This window comes from Anser anser (assembly GCF_964211835.1).
Source record: "Anser anser genome assembly, chromosome: 12".
Taxonomy (NCBI): domain Eukaryota; kingdom Metazoa; phylum Chordata; class Aves; order Anseriformes; family Anatidae; genus Anser; species Anser anser.
In genome coordinates, this window is record NC_139733.1 from 24,113,525 (window position 1) to 24,133,829 (window position 20,305).

Below are 20,305 nucleotides of genomic sequence, written 5' to 3' on the forward strand. Positions count from 1 at the left end.
GATGAACTTTCAAAGAAAAACATGTTTTTCAGTCTCTACCAGCCTTTAACTTCCTTGCTTTACACAATCACAAGAGAGAGTGAGCAGTGAGGAAGGAGGGGGTAGTTGTGCCTTTTACCATAGCTCTTTTTTTTCTTTTTTTCCTAGATCTGCTTTTGTTTACAGACGTAAGACAAGGTAAAATACATTTTCCTTCATTAAGAAAGGAAACCACAGACAGATACTTTTTCTGCCAGCTTAAAAAAAAATATATATATATAAATATATATATATACACACACACACTTCTGCTCCAACAGTCAAGCTGATGACCTGCATTTCGTTTGTAAATAATGTTTTAAACATGCAAGTATTTTCCAGATTGACATCTGAATGAGTGTTTGTGAGAGCTTCTGGCTTTGGAGAGTAAGTACAAAAATTATGAAGAAACGTTGTAATTAGGGTTTTGTTACAACAATGGTTTTAAACTAAGAGAGGGGAGATTTAGATTAGATATTAGGAAGAAATTCTTTACTCAGAGAGTGGTGAGGCACTAGGACAGGCTGCCCTGAGGAGCGGCCTGGATGGCCTGTCCCTGGATGCTCCATCCCTGGAGGGGTGTCCAAGGCCAGGCTGGCTGGGGCTTTGAGCAACCCGGTCTGGTGGAAGGTGTCCCTGCCTATGGCAGGATTTGGATCTGGATGAGCTTCAGGGTCCCTTCCAACCCAAACCATGCTATGGTTCTATGATGTTCTTATAAGTATTGGTTTGTCTGTGCAAATCCATAATCTAATTCTAAATTCAGAAATGGCTCTGAAGTTGCCATCTTAGAGAAAGCAGAGGAACTGGATAGTATTAGCTTATGTATATTGCATTTTTTGTGGATTACACTTCTAACAGTAACTTGTAACAAACATCTTGGGTCTTATTTAGACAAATGCATGACATCAAGGTGGGCTTTTCTTAATATATATGATGTAGATAAACCAAATGGAACTGTGTTTACAGTTGCTAATTATAGCGGTGCAAGACCTCAGGTCAGAATGACAGTACTGTGCCTGTTCTATAAAATCACTTTACATGTATGTAACTGTACAAACATGTTTTAGTTGAGTGTGTGTGAATTTTTCAGATGCAGTCAGTGGGCCTGAATGCTTTAGAATATTCTAATCTGTTCTTTAATTCTGTGGAGTCCAGTGTGAGGTCATTTGATCTTGGCCTGCAGAAATGATGTCTGCAGCTCTAGTGGCAGCTGTAGGTGCTGTGGATGTTAATGGGTCAAAAATATTTAACTGGGCTTGCAAAAATCTGAAGAATCTGAATTTTAGTAGCCACTTGTAAGTCTCTTTATGGGTGTTTTCCGCTTTACAATTTTTATTTGCAACCTAAATCTACACATTCTATCTAATTAAAATATTTTAACTTCTTGGTGGAGTAATAAGAATGAATAGCAAATTATACGAATTTGGACAGAGCTATGGTTTTGAATTTGACCAAAAAGCCATATGCCTAGATAAGTGATCTTGTTCAGATAAAACATGGGTATTTGGAATTTTTAAAAAGGTAAAAGTGAAATAAAATCTAGGGTCTTAGCAAACCTGTTCATAGTGTAGTAGGTCTTGGTGAAATACAAATACTTGGTCTGGCTTGACAGTCTGTCTTGTGAAACTGAAATACAAAGCAACAGTAGTTTTAATGCATCTTAGAACTGAAGTATTGTGACAAATAGCATTCCCTGTTATTTTTGGGGCAGCTGACACTTATCCCTCCAGTCTTAATGAACGGCATGAAGTTCCATCTCCTTCAGTTGGTCGTTTATGTGATATATTGTGCTGATGTGTTATTAGCTAATAACAGTAATAGCAGTAATAACAAAATGTAAGTGTTGTCAGTGACATGCTGGCCCGGGTGTAATATGCAAGGTGAAAGCTTGCTTTTTAGCTGGGTATTGAAAAAAAAAATGCATAGAGACTGTTAATGTGGATGCTATTGTGAGTTGCTTCCTATGTAGTTCCACAGTGTGCAGAACATGTCCCTTCTCAGCTGTTTGGGTGCTGTAAAGCTGTGCATGGTGCATCTGACTGATTGAGTGCAATTTCTGAAAGATAGGGGATGAATGCCTGGACAGGTCATTCAGCTCATGACCATCACATTTATTGTACCTTTCCCAAGGATCTGGGAGGCATGTTGGGGATATAACTTTGACAGGCGGACAAATTCTCCAGGTCATGCAGAGTGTGGCTGAGCAGGTCAGTTGGCGTAAGCCCACTGCAGCGTAAGCTGCTCTCTGAGCCATTCAATCTGCTGTTGATTTCAGTGCGCCCATTTTCCCTGAGAAACATTCTGCTTTCTTCTTAATACCTGTTGACTTCCTCCTGTTGAGATGCTTTTGGAAAGGCTGGTGGGGTCTAGACCCATTCCCTAGAGCAGCCTTACATTCAAGTCATGAGCATTTTGGCAGAGATTTCTCCAGCAAAAAAGTCACCAGTGGTACACAGAGATGAACACTCTCTTTCCCTGACCCGGCAGGTGCAGCAGACTGCTTTCTGACACATGCTTCTGATCAAGTAACTGCTGGTGAGCACCACAGGGAAATTATGAGTTAATGTTGCACCTATTTACCTCAGAGTTCTGGGAAAGCAACAGAAGTCTCCTTAACCAAAAACCCAGCACTGCTGTGTAATTATTTCCTTGGAAGAGCAAATTTCCTGTTTTCAGTCTGTCAGAAGAGCTTCCTCACCCCCCTGTGAAGCTTTCACTTTGATGGGCACATCAGACAGTGTTGGCGGCTCCTTGCCTGGGGCTGCCAGCTGCAGTTGCCATGGGGATGGCCGAGGCCCTGGCAGCTGACTCTGCCCGTGTCCCTTGCCCCAGGCACTGCCCCTCAGCTCTGCAGCCCCTGCCCTAGGCTGCCGTGGAGCAAGGGACTGCAACTCCTTCTCAGGCTGTCTGGCAGATGCAGCCTTCCCCTTCACACTGTCGAGGGAGATGCTGTCGGCACTAGCTTGGGCATATAAATACAGCTGCTGTTTATCGCCTTGTTTTTCAAGGAAAGCCTTCGGTACATTCAGAAACACAGGGAATTTCCACTATTTTTCTCAACACTTCCCCCTCCCTTGGCCTTCAGACACACACATTGTGTTGTTTTGACGTAATTTCAAGCAAATATTTTGCCACCAAGAGGCAGTGCAGGGTCACAGAGGTCCTCCAGGCTTGGGCTTTATGCTTTCAGCCCTCTCCAATAAACAATGGCCCTATAATTCATTAAAACTCCCTTTTGATTACTTTTTCCTGTTTCTGATTGTTTTGGAGCAGCAGGGGTGGATTCCACACTCAACAAACTTCTTTTTCCTGCTGCTAAATTTAAATGGCTCAGAACTGAAAGGAGTTGCTAATCTCTTTGACGATAACTCCATCAAATAGAAATTACAACTGTAAACAAGATCTTGGGCTATTTATGAATGCTAAGAGGGAATTGTGACTTGATTTTGTGGAACAGTTTTTATCTCTAGGAATTTTCGTTAACTGTTCTTTTCTTTCCAGACAGAAAACTTCCCCAAATCTTAGTAATTTCTATCTAGGTTACTGTAGCCTCCTCATTTTTAGTGCATTTTTCACTGTCTGCTGCTTCACATCATTAATTCAGCACTCATATGTCTGTCTCTACAGTTTTTCGAAGTGTAGGTTTCTCCTGCATGCAAGTCCCCTGATTTATATGATCTGCCAGCAAACTCCCTTGCCTAGCTGAGTTTCTTGACAATTTGGACATTCCATTCTTTCTTACACCAGGAGTAAACTCCTGAAATTGTTCAACCACCTCCTTCTTCCTTGTAGGCCAGGTATAGATTAATCAATTAATAATTTTCTTTAATAACAGGAAGGACAATTTAGGAAAGTGATTTGCAAAGAAACCAATTTCAAGGAAAAAGATGTGCATGTTTATCATAGAACAATAGAATGGGTTGCATTTGGAAGGGGCCTTAAAGCTCATCCAGTTCCAACTCCTGCCATAGGCAGGGATACCTCCCACCAGACCGGGTTGCTCAAAGCCCCAGCTAGCCTCTGAGCATCCTCATGGCCTCCTCTGGATGCACTCCAACAGGTCACTGTCCTGGGGCTGGGGGCCCCATAGCTGAATGCAGTGCTGCAGGTGGGGTTTCACAAGAGTGGAGTGGAGGGTGAGAATCACCTCCCTTGCCCCGCTGGCCGCACTGCTTTTGATGCAGCCCGGGATAGGTATGCTTATGCATACACACACTTGTACCATACACACTGCCCAAACACATCTAGACCCTAACCTGGTTAATCTGAGCTAATCAAGCACAAAACTTTTTTTTTTTTTTTTTGGGGGGTATAGAGCAAACAGTGTTAAAATAACTAGTTGAAATGCAGTCTATACAGCATGCGTCTACATTGTCCATATGTGGGCAAAAATGAATTATTTGTGATATTTTAAAACCTATGACAAGAATCTACTGGGGAACAAAGTATCAGCATATGTACAGGTGCAGTATATATCCTCAGTCAACTCACTGTTTTTATCAGATAAGCATGCCAGAGAAAAATACGCATTTCCTGCCCGGAGAAATGACTTCTTAATAAGACTGGTACATCTTCAAGAAGCTGATACTTTTATTATTTGTGTTTCTTTTGTCTCAGTTGTAAGCACTCTGTGAGCAGAATACCTGTAAGAGGATTCAATGTGATATATCCTAGGGTGGACTCTGTGCCTAAAAGGCAGAATAGCAAAAAGACACATCCTAGAAAGTATTACACAGCTTTTTCATTTTAGCAGCCTGGCTACCAAAGCTGTCCTTTGCAGTGCTATGTAGTCCTGCAAGGATTGCTACCACAGTAATGAAGCCGTGGATGCACTACTAGGATGCACTGCAAAGACAAGGAGACCAAACTGTTGCTGCGTGCTGTAGGGCTGACTGCCTGATGCTAGTGTGCAGCTGACAAGAACACAGCTCTGTGCACTGGGACATGCTCATTCTCAGCAGGTTTCCAGTGGTTTCACCAGCATTACACTAGAGGCAGTTGGCCCTACACTTGTCTTCAAGCCACCTTCCAGGAATATGCTCCTGTAATTACAGGACTTTAGGCGTTATGTAATTGACCTCAGTTAAACAACTAATTGGCCAAGTCTTTTCAAGTGACTAATAATTGCAGCTGATAGCTGATACATATGGTATCTTAACATATTGGTATAATCTGACCACCTAACTACCTCACACTGGCTGTGTTCTGTTAGGTTACAGACTAGTTTTGAAGATTTGAGGTTTTCATCATGTTTGACTGGACTGTCAGGCATCTAAATATATCAGCAAATTTGTGAGCTATATATTCATTGGTGAATGGGGAAGGGTGGCAGAGCAGCCACACTCATGTAGTCAGCTCCTGCAGGACTTCTGTAGCACTGTTTGTTCCTTAAAGGAAGCCAGGATCTAAACAAAACTGTTTTGTTGTTGTTGTTTTTTGTTTATTTGTTTGTTTTTCTCATGTCTGTTGAAGTCAACAGACATAATAAAATTAACAGTTTATGAGAGAAATCTATACCACCTGAAATGCACTCTAGGCTTTGATGTCTGCTGGGTATCAGAAACGCTTTTGTCTACCCAGACATATGCTGGAGTCAGAGCACTTATAGTATTCTAACACACGTCTACTATTGATCTGAAGTCAGAGGATGTGTATATTTTATCATGTAAGATCCATGATAGAAACAGCTTTTCAAATTAGAGAATATATACTTCTAAGACAGGGGTTGCCATTCATTGTTTTAGGAGCCTGAAAGAGCAGCTAGTGAGAATCTCTGCGAGTGAAGCTCTTTATCAGAATGAGGGCAGAGACATGTTTGTGATTCTTGCAGGGTTGTGCAGGTGGATGGCTGGTTTGGAAGAAAGGACTTCTTGGATATGATTCCAGCTTGAATCAGGTGTTTAGGTCATGACCTGAACAGCAGACTGACCTGAAGAATGCAAGGAGGATGATTTACTGGGGAAATAGCCAAACTACTTGTGTCAAACAACTATTCATGATGAAAGAAAAGAAAAGAAAAGAAAAGAAAAGAAAAGAAAAGAAAAGAAAAGAAAAGAAAAGAAAAGAAAAGAAAAGAAAAGAAAAGAAAAGAAAAGAAAAGAAAAGAAAAGAAAAGAAAAGAAAAGAAAAGAAAAGAAAAGAAAAGAAAAGAAAAGAAAAGAAAAGAAAAGAAAAGAAAAAAAGAAAAAAAGAAAAGAAAAGAAAAGAAAAGAAAAGAAAAGAAAAGAAAAGAAAAGAAAAGAAAAGAAAAGAAAAGAAAAGAAAAGAAAAGAAAAGAAAAGAAAAGAAAAGAAAAGAAAAGAAAAGAAAAGAAAAGAAAAGAAAAGAAAAGAAAAGAAAAGAAAAGAAAAGAAAAGAAAAGAAAAGAAAAGAAAAGAAAAAAGAGAAAGACACCTCGGGTATACTTTCTCTAAAAAGACTAAACCTGCCCATACAGGAAGGATTGGATTATAGTTACCACACCACCACCACCAGAGAAAAAATACACACCAGAGAAAAAATACCACCAGAGAAGAAATACAAGCAGACTGTGCAGAAGCATAGAGAGAGAAAAAAAAATATCACTACTTCCCATCAACAAGCAATGTTCTTCCATGTTCTGGGAAGCAGGGCCTCAATATGCATAGCAGTTGTTTGGGAGAACAGATGTCTTCATAAAAAGAGCCCCCCCCCCCCCCCCCTTTTTCCTTCCCCTTTCCCACCTTTTATTGCTGAGTGTGACATTATATGGTATGGAATATCCCTTTGGTTGATTTAGGTCAGCTGTCCTGGTGATGTCCCCTCCCCACCTTTTGCCCACCCCAGCCTATTGGTTCTGGGAAGGGGGTTGGAGGGAGCTTTAATGCTGTGCCAGCACTGCTCAGCCATAGACAAAACATTGGTGTGATACCAATGCTCATCTAGCTACAAGTGCACAATAGCACAATGCTGTATGGGCCACCGCAGGGAAAGCTAACTCCACCTAGCCAAACCCAGTTCAATTAGTTTATTCCAAGCTAAACTAAAACTGAACGTTTAGGGTGAGGACAGAAATCCAGCTCAGAAAACGTCATCTCAAAATCCATCCAAAGTGCCTTAACTAGAATAGAATGCTTAACTTTTTTTTTTTTCTATTTTTGTGATTATCTATCTTTCAAAATTATTTCTTGCACCTTGAGGAAAGATTTTTAAATGAAAACACTACTTCAAAATGAGGAGTTGGAAATATTTGGCTGGGTGAACACTGAGGTTAAATGTTTTTGTATTTCCCAGATGAAATGGTTGATTTAGAAAAGCATTTTTAAAAAGCATTTTTAAAAGCAACTTTAAGAAGCATTGAAGGTTTTTTTTTCTTTTTTTTTTTTTTTCAGAAAGGTCTTCTCTTAGATTTAGTTAAAAATTGAACTAACTTGTCAGACCTGAGTAAATCTAGTACACATTAAGTTTCACTTTTTGTTTAATTTATTATTTTCTAAAAGCTAAATGAAGAGGAATAGCCATCTCCAGTTTCCTGGCAATAGGACCTGAGATCTCCTACTTGATAACAAGTCCAAATTTTTTGGAAACAAGATTTGCCCCGGCAGCTTGCTATAGAACCTAAGTGCTGTATATAAACTGCATAAATTAAAGTGTACCTTTCATTGAGTGTGCAGGAATAGAATCCAAGTGCCATGACCTTGTGTTTAAAATAAGATTGCTCCATTCAAGTCTGTATTATACAAATGAGAGGTGTTCACCAGGCTTCCTGGCAAGATCCAGATTACATCTGTTTTCATGGAAATAAAAACTGATCTTGATTCCTCTTAGACAGCTCTTGCCAAAGAGTTGAAGTGACTTGTCGCCTCACAGACACAGTATGGTGCTTACGTAGAGAACAATCCTAAGGAGCCCATCATGTTCTGGGGCTGGCAGGATGCCTCTGATCACTCCTGCAACAATTGGCTCAGTGGCCATACGTATTGAAACAGCTGCCATCCACATCCTGGGTAGGGAAAGGATGTCAGCAATAGACAGAAGGGACGTGACTTGGGGGCTGAAGAAGGCCAAGCAGTCCGAAGATCTTTGTGATAGGTTTTCTCATTTCCCAGATCAGAATCTATCTGAATTTGGGCTCATTCCTAGCTGCTTTATGATGCATCTCAAGCTGCATAAACAGTAATGCAATAATGTCAGATCACAATGCACTCATCATAGACCATGAAAAATAGCCTATGAGCCAAGCAATATGCTCTCTCTAAATTATATAATGCTTCTTGCAGACAAGAATATAAATCACCCCAGGAACTGACAGGATCTGATGGAAGAGACTGTTATTAATATTATCTTCCCTGGAAGCATTTGCAATGGTAATAGCAATTTTAATAATGCCAGAACAGAATAAGCTGGGTTGGCCTGTTTTGTGGTAAATGAGAACACTGAGAAAGGCAATACATAAATGCAGTGACTAATTCATGAAGGAGGTGGACCAGATGTCTCTACTGACAGCTTAGATGTGTCGGGGGGTGGGGGAGGGTGTGTGTGGGGATAGATTACTCTTTTTTAAGGGTTGTACTTGCTTCATCAATCGTCAAAATCTTGTTAAAAGTGTAATTCAGTTATCATGTTCTTGTTGCTGTCCAGAGACTGTATGTATAAGAGGGATTTTATATACAATTTCTGCCACAGGCACTTTACTATTATTTTATTATTCTAATCTCACTGGTTCCCATGGAGTCTCTGAAACCAAATCATATCAGAGGAAGATGAATATTAATGACTCTAAATCCTCTCTTTCTCAGGAGGGCTAATAAAAGAATGGAGATCTCATGCCTTGGTTCAACACAGAGCACTATGAAATGGCCTTGGAAGTGTAGACATTAGTTCTCATGATTGGTAGTTTAGTTATTTACTGCTCAGCTTGATCATGAGCCTTTTCTACACCTCTTCCAACACTCAGTGATACTACAGTGGAAATCATGAATTTATAAGCTAAATAATGAAATGTGTGGCAGAAGTAGAACTGTTATCAGAGTTTAATATCAAACCAAAGAGACAAGAGAATTGCATTTGATTCATTCCTTTTTTACGTACTACTTTGCACATATGCATAATCTGATTCAGAGTATTATATACCAATTAATAATGAAGAAATAGATAAATTGGAGCAGTGTCTTTAGGCAGGTGGCAAATTTTTTAAATATTAAAAACATTTATAGGTTAAGAGCTGGTTCTGAATACTCAGTGTGAGACTTTGAGCAAGGTTGATAACAGTGAGTGGAAGCAAGTCCACTGATGCTGTAGCACTTTCCCAGTGGGAGAACTATAATCAAGCATTTGGCTTTAAAGTTTCTTGGGGGGGGGGGGGAGAAAAATAAAGGAAAGCATATATGTATATACATATATATATATATTGTACAAATTGAGACATTTTTAAACTTTCTTCTAGCCTATAGAGGTATCAACTGAGGAGAAAATTTAGGTACCTCTCACTATATTTCCAAGATACTCAGAAAATAATTACCCTTATATGAATTATCTTATCCCTGCAAAAAGAGTGGGAAGACCCTTATTTAATTTCTTGCGTGACAAGAGGCTGATGAGTTTTGAGAAACCCCTCTACCTAGCTACCCCTATTCCAGAGCCGAACTATTTAAATAGGGATGTGATGTTACTGTTTCAGCCTCAGTACATTGGTGCCTTAGATGGGGATCCAGCTCCATTCAAGATTTTAATTACCTTAGGGCTGAGACCTTGTTGTGACTATGGCCTGATATCTCAAGGCTTTATACACAAATAGAGCTGCTCATGACACTTTGCTTAAGAGGGTTTTCTACTGGAAAAAAAGTGAGTTTAGCAGAAACTTTTATGAGGGGGAGTAGGGGGAAAAGGTAGAAATTATCAAATTTGTGCCACTTCTACAAAACAAACACTTATAACTTCATCAGAACATCAAATGTAACAACGCTGGCTTTGCAATGTCAAATTTCGATGTGCCTCCTAAGAGAAAGATCATGTCAGTTAAAATAGGCAGTAGTGACCATTCATTATTTCCTGGAAGCCGCTTGGCTTGTAACTTATGAATTCCCCTTTGCCTCACTTAGCTTTTTCCTGGTCCTGATTTGAACCATGCCTTACTATTCTGCATGAGTACACATCTAACTTTGCCACTCAGTCAAAAATTGTCAGTACAGGTCCCCAACAGCTGACAGCCTAATGTACAGACTGAATTCTGAAACCAGGGTCGGTGACCACAGAGTGATCATATGTATAAATTGTGTAAAAGGACTGTGCCAGTTTTGGATAAACCAGTCACTTTCAAGTCAATACTCTCAGAGTGCAGACTGAACACAGCACATGCAATGCTACTCACAGCCACCTAATACACGTGCCAGCATTTAATACGCTTTCATCTATCTTCATCACAGGTATGAAATTAAGGTCTGCACAGTGCTTTTTTCAATTTGTACTTGCTGTTTTTCTCTTCCTTTACCAGCGCTATGAATTAAAGTGACATTGTAGGTTCAACCATTTAACGTGGAAAAAACAAGTGACATTGCAGTCTTGCAATATGGACACATTTTTACTTGGAAATAGCACTTATATGAACAGGAAAACTTTCAATCTTTCCACCTGTTTTTCCTGTGATAGAAACTACTTCATAAAACTGGAATCAAAAGCATTTCTGTCACCTTTCTAGATATTTCACTCACTTCTGCTTTGCCACTTGTTTTACAGAGCTCTAAATTTAATGACATTGAAGGAGTGGGGCAGTTTGAGTACCACTGTGTATGTGTATGGGCTTCTGTGCGTTTTCTCTGAACTGTGGGAAGCCTGAATGACCTGGGCTGTGATGCCAGGTTCCCTCAGACTGTGTATATGTTTACATCGGATTAACACAAACGGAGGCAGAATCAAGGTTTAACTTCACATAGTAACTTCTAGAGCTCTGCTTTCCACATCAAGTTTATCCACAACAGCAGGAATGAATACATAAACAAGCAGGATCCACGTGTTCCTTCTCTGGTCCCCTGATTCCAGTAGCTCAGTGAGAGAAGGAAAGCCTCTGGCAGTAACAGGAGAGCGTTAAATAAAAGTGACCACATGAGATGCCCATTAGTCACTCAGGGGATTAACCGCTATCAGTAGATAGTGGGACTTTAGGAACAAACACCTATCAAACATAAATTCCCCTTCAGGGTAATATTGTGGGGGCTGAAAATCAAAGACTGCAATATCTTAGTGCCATTAGCTGTCACTCTATACTAAGAGTCACAGACAAGTTTCTTGCACTTAAAAGCTATTGAAAAACCTGATTATGCTGGAAATACATTGCCTATTGAGCCACCCCCTACTTCATTGTGTGCCGTTTCTTGGGACTCTACACCAGCTCCATATCTTTCGCTCTCAGTGGGGAAATGTTTCTGTGTGGACAGAGGGTATGAGCAGCGCGCACACAGCATTGGATTTGCCTTTGTGTTCCCATCCTGGGGGGCTCGGAAGTCATTTTACAGTGGGAAGATAAGACACAGAGATATAAATTATGTCCCTGTGGTTGTATGAGGAAGGTTCCTGTGTAGTAAAGTCAGTGTTTAAAACACATTCCTGTCTCCTGCCTATGAGACGCGCAGGCAAACTCATTTCATTGTCAAATTGTGTCTCTTAGATCTAGAAAAATGGTGATTTTAAAGAGGGACAGGAAAGTGGTGAACCTGGTAGAAAAGGAGGAGGACCTTCTCTTATTGCTCTCTCTTAATGCATTTTTTCACATTCTTGTTAAATACTATTGTCACCCATGAAGCCATGAAGCTTCTGTTTTCTAAATGAGAAAGGAAGTGTAAGAAACCTTTTCAATTGCTCACAGCCTCTGCTGTAGTTTGGTAGCATTGGCAGATATTTACAGAAGACTGCTGAACTGAAGTTCAACTTTGTGCTCGTGCTCCAAACCAAACCAGTGCCCAGGGAGACACAGCCTCTTCACCTTCTGCTCCGTCAGGTTCACTTACAATCTCCTGGGAAGACACATGAAAATCTGAAAGTCCCCATAGCCCAGAGAGCTATTTGAGCAATAGTGAGTGCTGGCAGCTGTCAGAGGCATGCTGAGGAATGTGCCCAGGTGTCACATACCATAACATAGCTGCTGCCAGAGGAATACACACTCCTCCTCTCACCCTGTAGAAAATAGCCAATATGCACGAAGGTGATTGTGGTAAGTGGAGTTTCATACCAGAGAGTCTGCTTGGACTCCTTGCTTTTCCTGGCTGGTCTGTACTGAATATACAAAACTATGCCTGGATGAACAGAGAAACAGCCAGTATTTTTGACTTGTATAGTCTTAAACGTAGACCTGATGTTTTCTTGTAGTTGGAAAGGAAAAGGTGGGAAGTCTGCAGGCAGTATGGTGTTAGTCAGGATGAGTATCTGATGTGAAATCCAGGTCTGTCTCAGGAACAGGTTGTCTAGTTTTGATACTCTAGGCCAGCACAAACTGTGAATAGGTGATATAAATGAAGAGAGGCAGAAATTAGGCATAGACCTACTGTAAATTTATTTTCTGACTGTAATCTTAAGTTCAAGGGGCTTGGATCCTGTGTTCCTAACAGAACTTTACATCCCACTTCTCCCAGACTCTGCCATGTCAAGAACTTACTTCTGTATCACCAGATTTCAGCTGGGGCTGTCAGCAAAGGAAAACTCAAGGAATTAGATATGAGAAATGCCCCCACCAAGCTGACTTGAAAAATGACAAAGCCATCCTTTAGTCCTCAGGCACAGCATCTCGTATCTCTGCCCATTGCAGCATCAGCCAGTCATTGCTGACAACTTATTACTGGGGCCCAGGACCCCAGCAGGCTGAAGAAACACTCTGCTCTCTGTCATTCCCTTCATTTGCAAACTTGGACTTCACTGATGTCATACTCCACCCCAAAAGCATGTCCCTGTCCCTTTTTCTATCCCTGCCATGTCCACCCTCCTTGCCATAGCTGCAGAAGCTTGATGATGTATTTGTCAGTGCATATTGGATCCAGGGTCCCATGTGCACCAAACTGAGAGCAATGGAAAAATTTTCCTCATGGAAATAAGAGTGATGAAATTCCACAGCTCTTAAGAATTTTCTTGTGTGGCTAACATAGCCTGGTGATGACAGTGCCCAGATGATAGAGGCCCAGTGCAGAAGCTAATTTTTGCCTGCATTCTTGCCACCCACACTTTGAAAGACTAGCACTGCTACTCACCTCAGTGCTGGTCTCCTTTCCAATGGCCTCGAGATCTAGGTGTGATGAACTGCATAGATTTGGCCCAAAGCCATTTAAAGCATACTCTTTTGGAAAAAAAAAAAAAAGTGTATTTTTTCAAGATCTAGTTAATGTCTATTATGATAGGTAGTTCATACATACAGTATTTGCCTGTGTAGCCTTCCTCTCCTTGAGCAATGTGGTTGGTCCCCTGGTACAGCCAGTTTGCCCACAGCCTTCTCTCCAATTCTCACTGCAGTATGAGGCATTCTCAGATATGGGGAAGGTACATTCAAGAAGTTGCAGTTGACTCCAAAAGCTACATATGTCTTAGCTGGAGTTATAACTTAGGAGGTAAGTGTCACATGCAGACAGGTGAAATGTTGAGACAAATGGATCACAGCATATTCTGACCTACAAGAAGCCACAAGTTTCTGCCTTTACTTGTGGCCAGCAATTCCTTCTTTCCTCTGTCATCTCTGCATCTGGCTCATGAGACCACACAGCGCAAAGGCAACACTACCCTGGAAAAATCATCTTTTTCACGTGTAGGACCTGTGTGAGGAGGTACAAAAAAAACCAACCAACCAAACAAACAAAAACCAGCTGTTTGCACTGCTGACATCATGCAGGCCTGAGGTCAAAACCCAACCAGGAATGCAAAGGAGATGACAGTCGTAGAAGTCGTCATACCAGATCAGTGTGCTTTCCCAAAGCATCACTAATACACAGCAGCCAATGAGACTGTACTTTGAGATTGCACTTTCACCATGGTAGTACCTTAACTGATGTTTTATTTATTTATTTTAGATCATAGAATCATAGAGTATCTCAAGTTGGAAGGGACCCACAAGGATCATCGAGTCCAATTCCTGGCTCCACATAGGACCATCCAAAAATCAGATCATATGTCTGAGAGTGTTGTCCAAATGCTTCCTGAACTCCAACAGGTTCAGTGTCATGACCACTTCCCTGGGGTCTTGTCGCTGTCACCAAAGAGAAAAAATCAGTGCCTGCCCCTCCGCTCCCTTCATGAGGAAGATGCAAGCCAGCATGAGGCCTTCCCTCAGCCTCCTCTTCTCTGGGCTGAACAAATCAAGGGACCTCAGCCATTCCTCATTTGTCTTCCCCTCTAGACTCTTCACCATCTTTGTTGCCCTCCCTTGGACACTCACTAATAGCTTTATGTCCTTCTTATACTGTGGTACCCAAACCTGCACAAAGTACTTGAGGTGAAGCTGCAGCAGTGCAGAGCAGAGCAGAACAATCACTTCCTTCGAGTGGCTAGCCATGCTGTGCCTGATGCACCCTGGACACAGTTGGCTCTCCTGGCTGCCCGGGTAGACTGCAGACTTATATTCAACTTGCTGTCAACCAGAACGCCCAGATCCCTTTCTGCAGGGCTGCTCTCCAGCCTCTTGTCCCCAGGTCTGCACGTACAGACAGGGATGCTCTGTCCCAGGTGCACAATCCAGCACACGCTCTTGTTAAACTTCATATTTTTGGTGATTGCCTCGCCCTCTAGTTTATCAAGATCTCTCTGCAAGTTGTGAAATGGGATTAATTATTTTTCTCAACTGCACTATAGTACTGTAAAATAACATACGCTACAAAAAAAGTTTTTGCAATCAGGCAGGCCTGACAGCCCTGATAACCACCATTCACTGCTGATAGCAAATCATCATTAAGGTCAGTGATTTAAATCCACAATTTCTACCACTGCAGCTTGTGCTGTAGTGTGCCATTTCAACAAACATTTTTCTTATGGCAGGTATTTTTGTGTCCTTCATTCTATTTAAAGATCCCTGTTTTACTCCTTGAGGACAAAAAAAAAAAAAAAAAAAGGAGGGGAGAGGTAGGGAAAAAAGTAACAAGGGGATAAAAGCCACGGTCTATTTCAGACAACTGTTTAGTTTCCCTTGCACTCCCTTGACCATACATTGTCAGTCCTCACAGGATATGTGTAACAGCTGAATAATAATGGAGAGTTTTGGCATGGAGAGCAACTTATAGTCTGATGGATAGTTTATGGCACCAATTTTCTTCCCTGCTGATACTAACAGAACATGGTAGCGAAAATAATAAGATGACGCCAAGAATAAAATCAGCACACCAAGCTGCCAGCCGGGGCCTCTTGTCAGCCCTATGCCCTCCTTCAATTACTGAAACATAGAGGTGATTTCCAGAAATGCTAGGACAGGGCTCACACAGAGAAATGTGGAGCATTTCCCCAAAAGTCCTGAGCACTCAGTCTCCCTTGGGCTACTGTAGGTAGTCAGTGTCTTTATGGAGGAGCTCAGTATCCCCAGGGATGAAGCTTTGCAGGGGTGTGCGCGTTAGCCATTCACTCACTGCACCACAAACATTTGCTCTTTAAGAATGTATTTATACCAACTCCTGATGATTCACTTTTTCAGCAACCTTTAAATGTACAAATTAAAAGAATATAGGCAGTGTAGAAATAACATGAAGGGGTGTAATTCGGGACAAATTCCAAACCTACGGATTCAACTGAAAATCCAGGAAGTATTTAAAACAAATCCTGAAAACACAGGAAAAACAAACAAACAAAAAAACACCTTGGTGGCTTTCATTGGTGTTTTTCTTGCTGCCTCATTCCAACCCTTCACATCTTAGACAGAGCTCTTGGCTATGGAATACAGTTCTGTGCAGTGATTCATGCCTTTCAGACCAAGCCTATGTTCCTCTGCACTCTCAGTGTCCAGAAAGGAGATTCAACTCTTCTGGAAAGCACAGACTGCACAGGCTTTCCAATCAGAATTTCGATCAGTTGTCTGTTTCCTTTCCTTGTTACACAGACTTTGAAAATGAATGAACGAACACACAAAACACTACCTCATGATTGTGTTCTTTAATTAGAAATAAAGTAGCAAACTAAAAATTAGCACTCTGGGGTTTTCCAAACAATGACATTTTTCTTCCTTCAGAAAATCCTAAAGCCAAATTCCCACTACAACAGGTGTCTGATCTGCTTATTGGCAGTGTCATTTACAACAGCTTTCCATGCCATCACCAGTTGGCACTGGTTCCACTGTACTGATGCACCTACTGGCTGACCTACCAAAGCAAAAGTGCTCTTCTGCTTACTCTATAGATCATCCTCAGCCAGTCTCTTCCCAATGCACTAGAATCTTGTGACACAGAGACATGCATTCTTGCATTCATCCAGTCCCCTACAAAGCTCTGCCGAGGCCTCATGTTCCTGACTTGCCTCATCTCCTGTTAAGTTGCCTGCTGAGAGGATACTGTTTGTGTGGGTGCAGATGAGGGACAGACACATGGGAAAATGAAGACGACTTAAAAAAGGCAAAGATAAACAAATTCCCAAAGCTTCAAGTCTTGCATAAATTTCAAATTCAGTTGTGGCAGCCAGTGAAAGAGAAGTTCTCTCAGGTAAGTTGTAGATCTTGCACCTATCCAAACTACAGGGGATAACCCTTTCCACAGCAGACTCTTCCTTCTCTTACTACTACAAATTTTCCCCAGATTTTTCCTGCGTCTCTCAGAAAGGCTATTCTACAATGACAGAACAGAGATGCAGAAAGAAGAGCATTCACAGCTGCTTCATGAGTAGAAAGTCCAGAAACCGAAGATCCAGAGTTTTCACCATAACAATATCCTCTTGCCCCTGAGAAGCATGAAGTGGTAGCTCTTCTTACCTGTCTTAAAGCACCAAATCAGAAAGTGGGATCCAGGCACAGCACGTGAGCACAGGGTCACGGGTCTGGTGCGCCAGGCCCCAAGGTCCTCACAGTAAGCTTTTCCATCAGTTGCCTCACTGATGTCATTATGCATCTGATCCTCATCTCCTGGTCTGTTTAGATGTGGCTGGACCCACGACTTCCACACACAGTGTGGTGCTGACCTCACATAAGCCCCTGTCACACAGTACTTCAGTTACTAATCATTCAAACCAAAGTCACTGGGCAGCTATGCTTTGTAACAGTTTTGTGTCTTGTATGCAGTGTCTATACACAAGTGAGCAAGTATCTATCTCTGCCCTCCAAGAGATGAGACCAGGTATCATTACAGAGTAAAAAAGGAAGAATTTTTCTGAGTAGAAACCACAAGCAAAACTAACTAATCAACCAAGCCAAAAAAAAACACACCCATAACCAAAAACTTTTCTTGAAGGTCTCGATTTTTCTTGTTCCCACTGAAAAAAAAAAAAAACAACAAAACAAAACATATTTTCTGGTGGAAATTGGAATGACACTTGTTCTGCATGCCCATAGTTTATGTTCTGCTGGGGTCACATTTCTGAGCAACTGCTATGTACGCTGAGAGGACACTTCTGTAACTTAAAACAAAGACAGACATTTACTGCCTCATCCTCTAGGCAGGAACTGCAACCTGTTCCTCTTCTCAGATGAGATAACATCCTACCAGGAGTTCTCAGGCAGCTGTGCTGATGGTGCTCCAATGTAGATGCTGTTGAAGCTATGCCAGTGACTCATCACGTTATCTTAAGTGATCGCTTCTTGTAAAATGGATAAAATGGTATTTATCTATTCCTGTAATGCATGGTGAGATCTATGCTGATACAGAATTAAAAGGAACTCTTAATTTATTATTGTAGGACAACTAAAAATGACTAGGACTTCACTGAGGCTACTGGTAGTGGTACATGGTTTTAGGTCGCTGTCTGAGCAGCGTATACAGAGAAGAAGACAATATGTGTAGAATAACACATGAATTAATGAGAACAATAATGGAGATAGGATGGGGAGAGAACCAACGCATGCTGGCGTTTATTGAGCACAGTAAGTTCCTTTTTCAAACGTATTCTTTCTGAGAAGTTATAAAATCAGCCTAACTTCCACAGAACCCCTAAAGAGTGAAGAGTGAAACTTCATAAAGCTAGTGCAGGCTGATAGCTCTGAATAATGAAATGATAAACAGAGTTTGTTACAGAGGTACTTGCAGTCATACTTTGCAGGTAGACAAGGAACACATACACGTACATTTTCTAGGACTAGATTCTTTTTTTTTTCTCGAGACTTTTTCAACTTTCTTTCATTTTTTTCAAATTTTCAGAAGACACTTGCTGTACTAATATTAAATCATACTTGAAAGAGGCTACCAGGCTCAACTATGGACCTGGACTTACTTGTGTAAACATTTGGTGATTATTACTGCCTTTCTTTAAGTGTATAGTGAAGCCTCTGTGAGTTAAATGCCTTTCAGGACACATTGGATCTTGACCCAATTAAGTGGAACATTATCAAGCGGACTCCAGATAATTCTCTAGTAAAATTCTCTAGTATTTCACAGCTTCGCAAGGTGGTTTTTACCTTGGTTAGAGGTGGGTGAATTAGAAAAAGCTATTGTAAATATCTCTGCTATAATTGAAGATCTAGAAAATAAGTTAGATACGTTTGCAAAAATAGTACTGTAGAATTGAATAGTATTAGATTCATTAATAACCTCATAAGGAGGAGCGTGCACTGTAATTAATGTTAGTTGCTGTATATATGTAGATCAAATGGGACGAATCTCACTGATATTTGGGGGAAATATTTTTTGGGAAAAAAAAGTATTTGGAGAAAAAAAAAAAAAAAGATCCTACAGAGAGTAGCTCAAGATGACAATTCCTGGGCATTTAGAAACATCTGGGAGGAACTATCTTCATGGTTACCTGAATAGAATTGGCACAAACAACTATTTGTTGGTATTGTAATAATAACGGTATTGTATACCTACCATCCCCCGTGACATCCAAAGAAGACTATTGCGCCTTAATGTTGGAAAAACTCAAGAGTGCAGTATGTGAAGAGGTGCAAAAACAACAGTAGCAGTAAGGAAAGAAGAGGGGGGAATTGTGAGAAACTAAGTTGTGTTTTTGCAGTAGAGAACTAATTTTCTGTATTCCAAGATAGTTGTGTAGTCATAATACGGAGAAATGCTATGTAGATAAGTGGACAGTAGAAGGCCTCACTGTTCCAAAATAAGGCAGAAGCTTCAGGAAAAACAGGTTGAGCAGTGTGGGAACAGTAAAACAAAGATCACAGGTTCTCGAAACATAACAAAAAAAAAAAAAAAGAAATTAAAGGGTTGAAAAAAGTAAAATTGTACATATATGGTATAGAGGAGCGTCGAGTAGCTTGTGAACCTGTAGTACTTGGCCAATGAGGAAACAGGGGAGGGGATCAGGTGTTGGGGAATAGGGAATAAAAGGTTATGCTTTGTTTACTGTAATGTGCTCCTAATTGGCAGGACGCCCGCCACTGCAATCGCAAATAAAATATCTTCACAGAAGATCCTGTCTGAAGAAAATGATTTGAGATTTTTCTCACAGATATACTTGCAGGACACCCGCCATAGCAATGAGAGAGGACCAAGCATACCCGGATCTTCTTTTAAAAAAAAAAAAAAAAAGGCACTACAAGGGCAACCTCTGCCCTAAGTTGTGGAAACGCATAAACCTGTGAGTGGCGTTTTTTTATTATTATTATTATTTTTTTTTTAGCTCGCACATCAGCGCTGCTCCGGGAAGCCATGCCTGCCGGCCGGCTCGCCTAAAGAGGGAGAGTGGGGCGGCGCCGCAGGACCCAGGCCCGCGGCAAAATGGCGGCGCCCTTCTCCGCAGCGGGAGCCACGCCGGCTCTATACCGGGCTAGGAAGCGAGGGCGAAAGTGGCGTCAGGCCGTGCCTCCACTGAGGGCTGAAGCACTCCGTGATTGGCTGGGAACCTAAGAGCAGAAGTGGCGTCAGGCCCTGCCTTAACTGAGGGCGGAAGCACTCCATGATTGGTTGGCAACCCAGGGCGGCAGTGGCGTCAGGCCGTGCCTTCACTGAGGGTGGAAGCACTCCGTGATTGGCTGGGATCCTGAGGGCGGAAGCGGCATCACGACTAGCCTTCACTGAGGGTGGAAACACTCCGTGATTGGCTGGGAACCGAGGGCAGAAGTGCCGTGCCGGGCTTGCCGGCACGAGGGCGGAAGCGGCTGAGCCGGCCGGGATCGGCTCGGGACCGGCTCGGGACCGGACGGGACGGGCCGGGACGCCACTGAACGCCGAGGCGCGGTGCTGCACCCGGACGGGCCGGGCCGGGGCGAGGCAGCGGGTGGTCG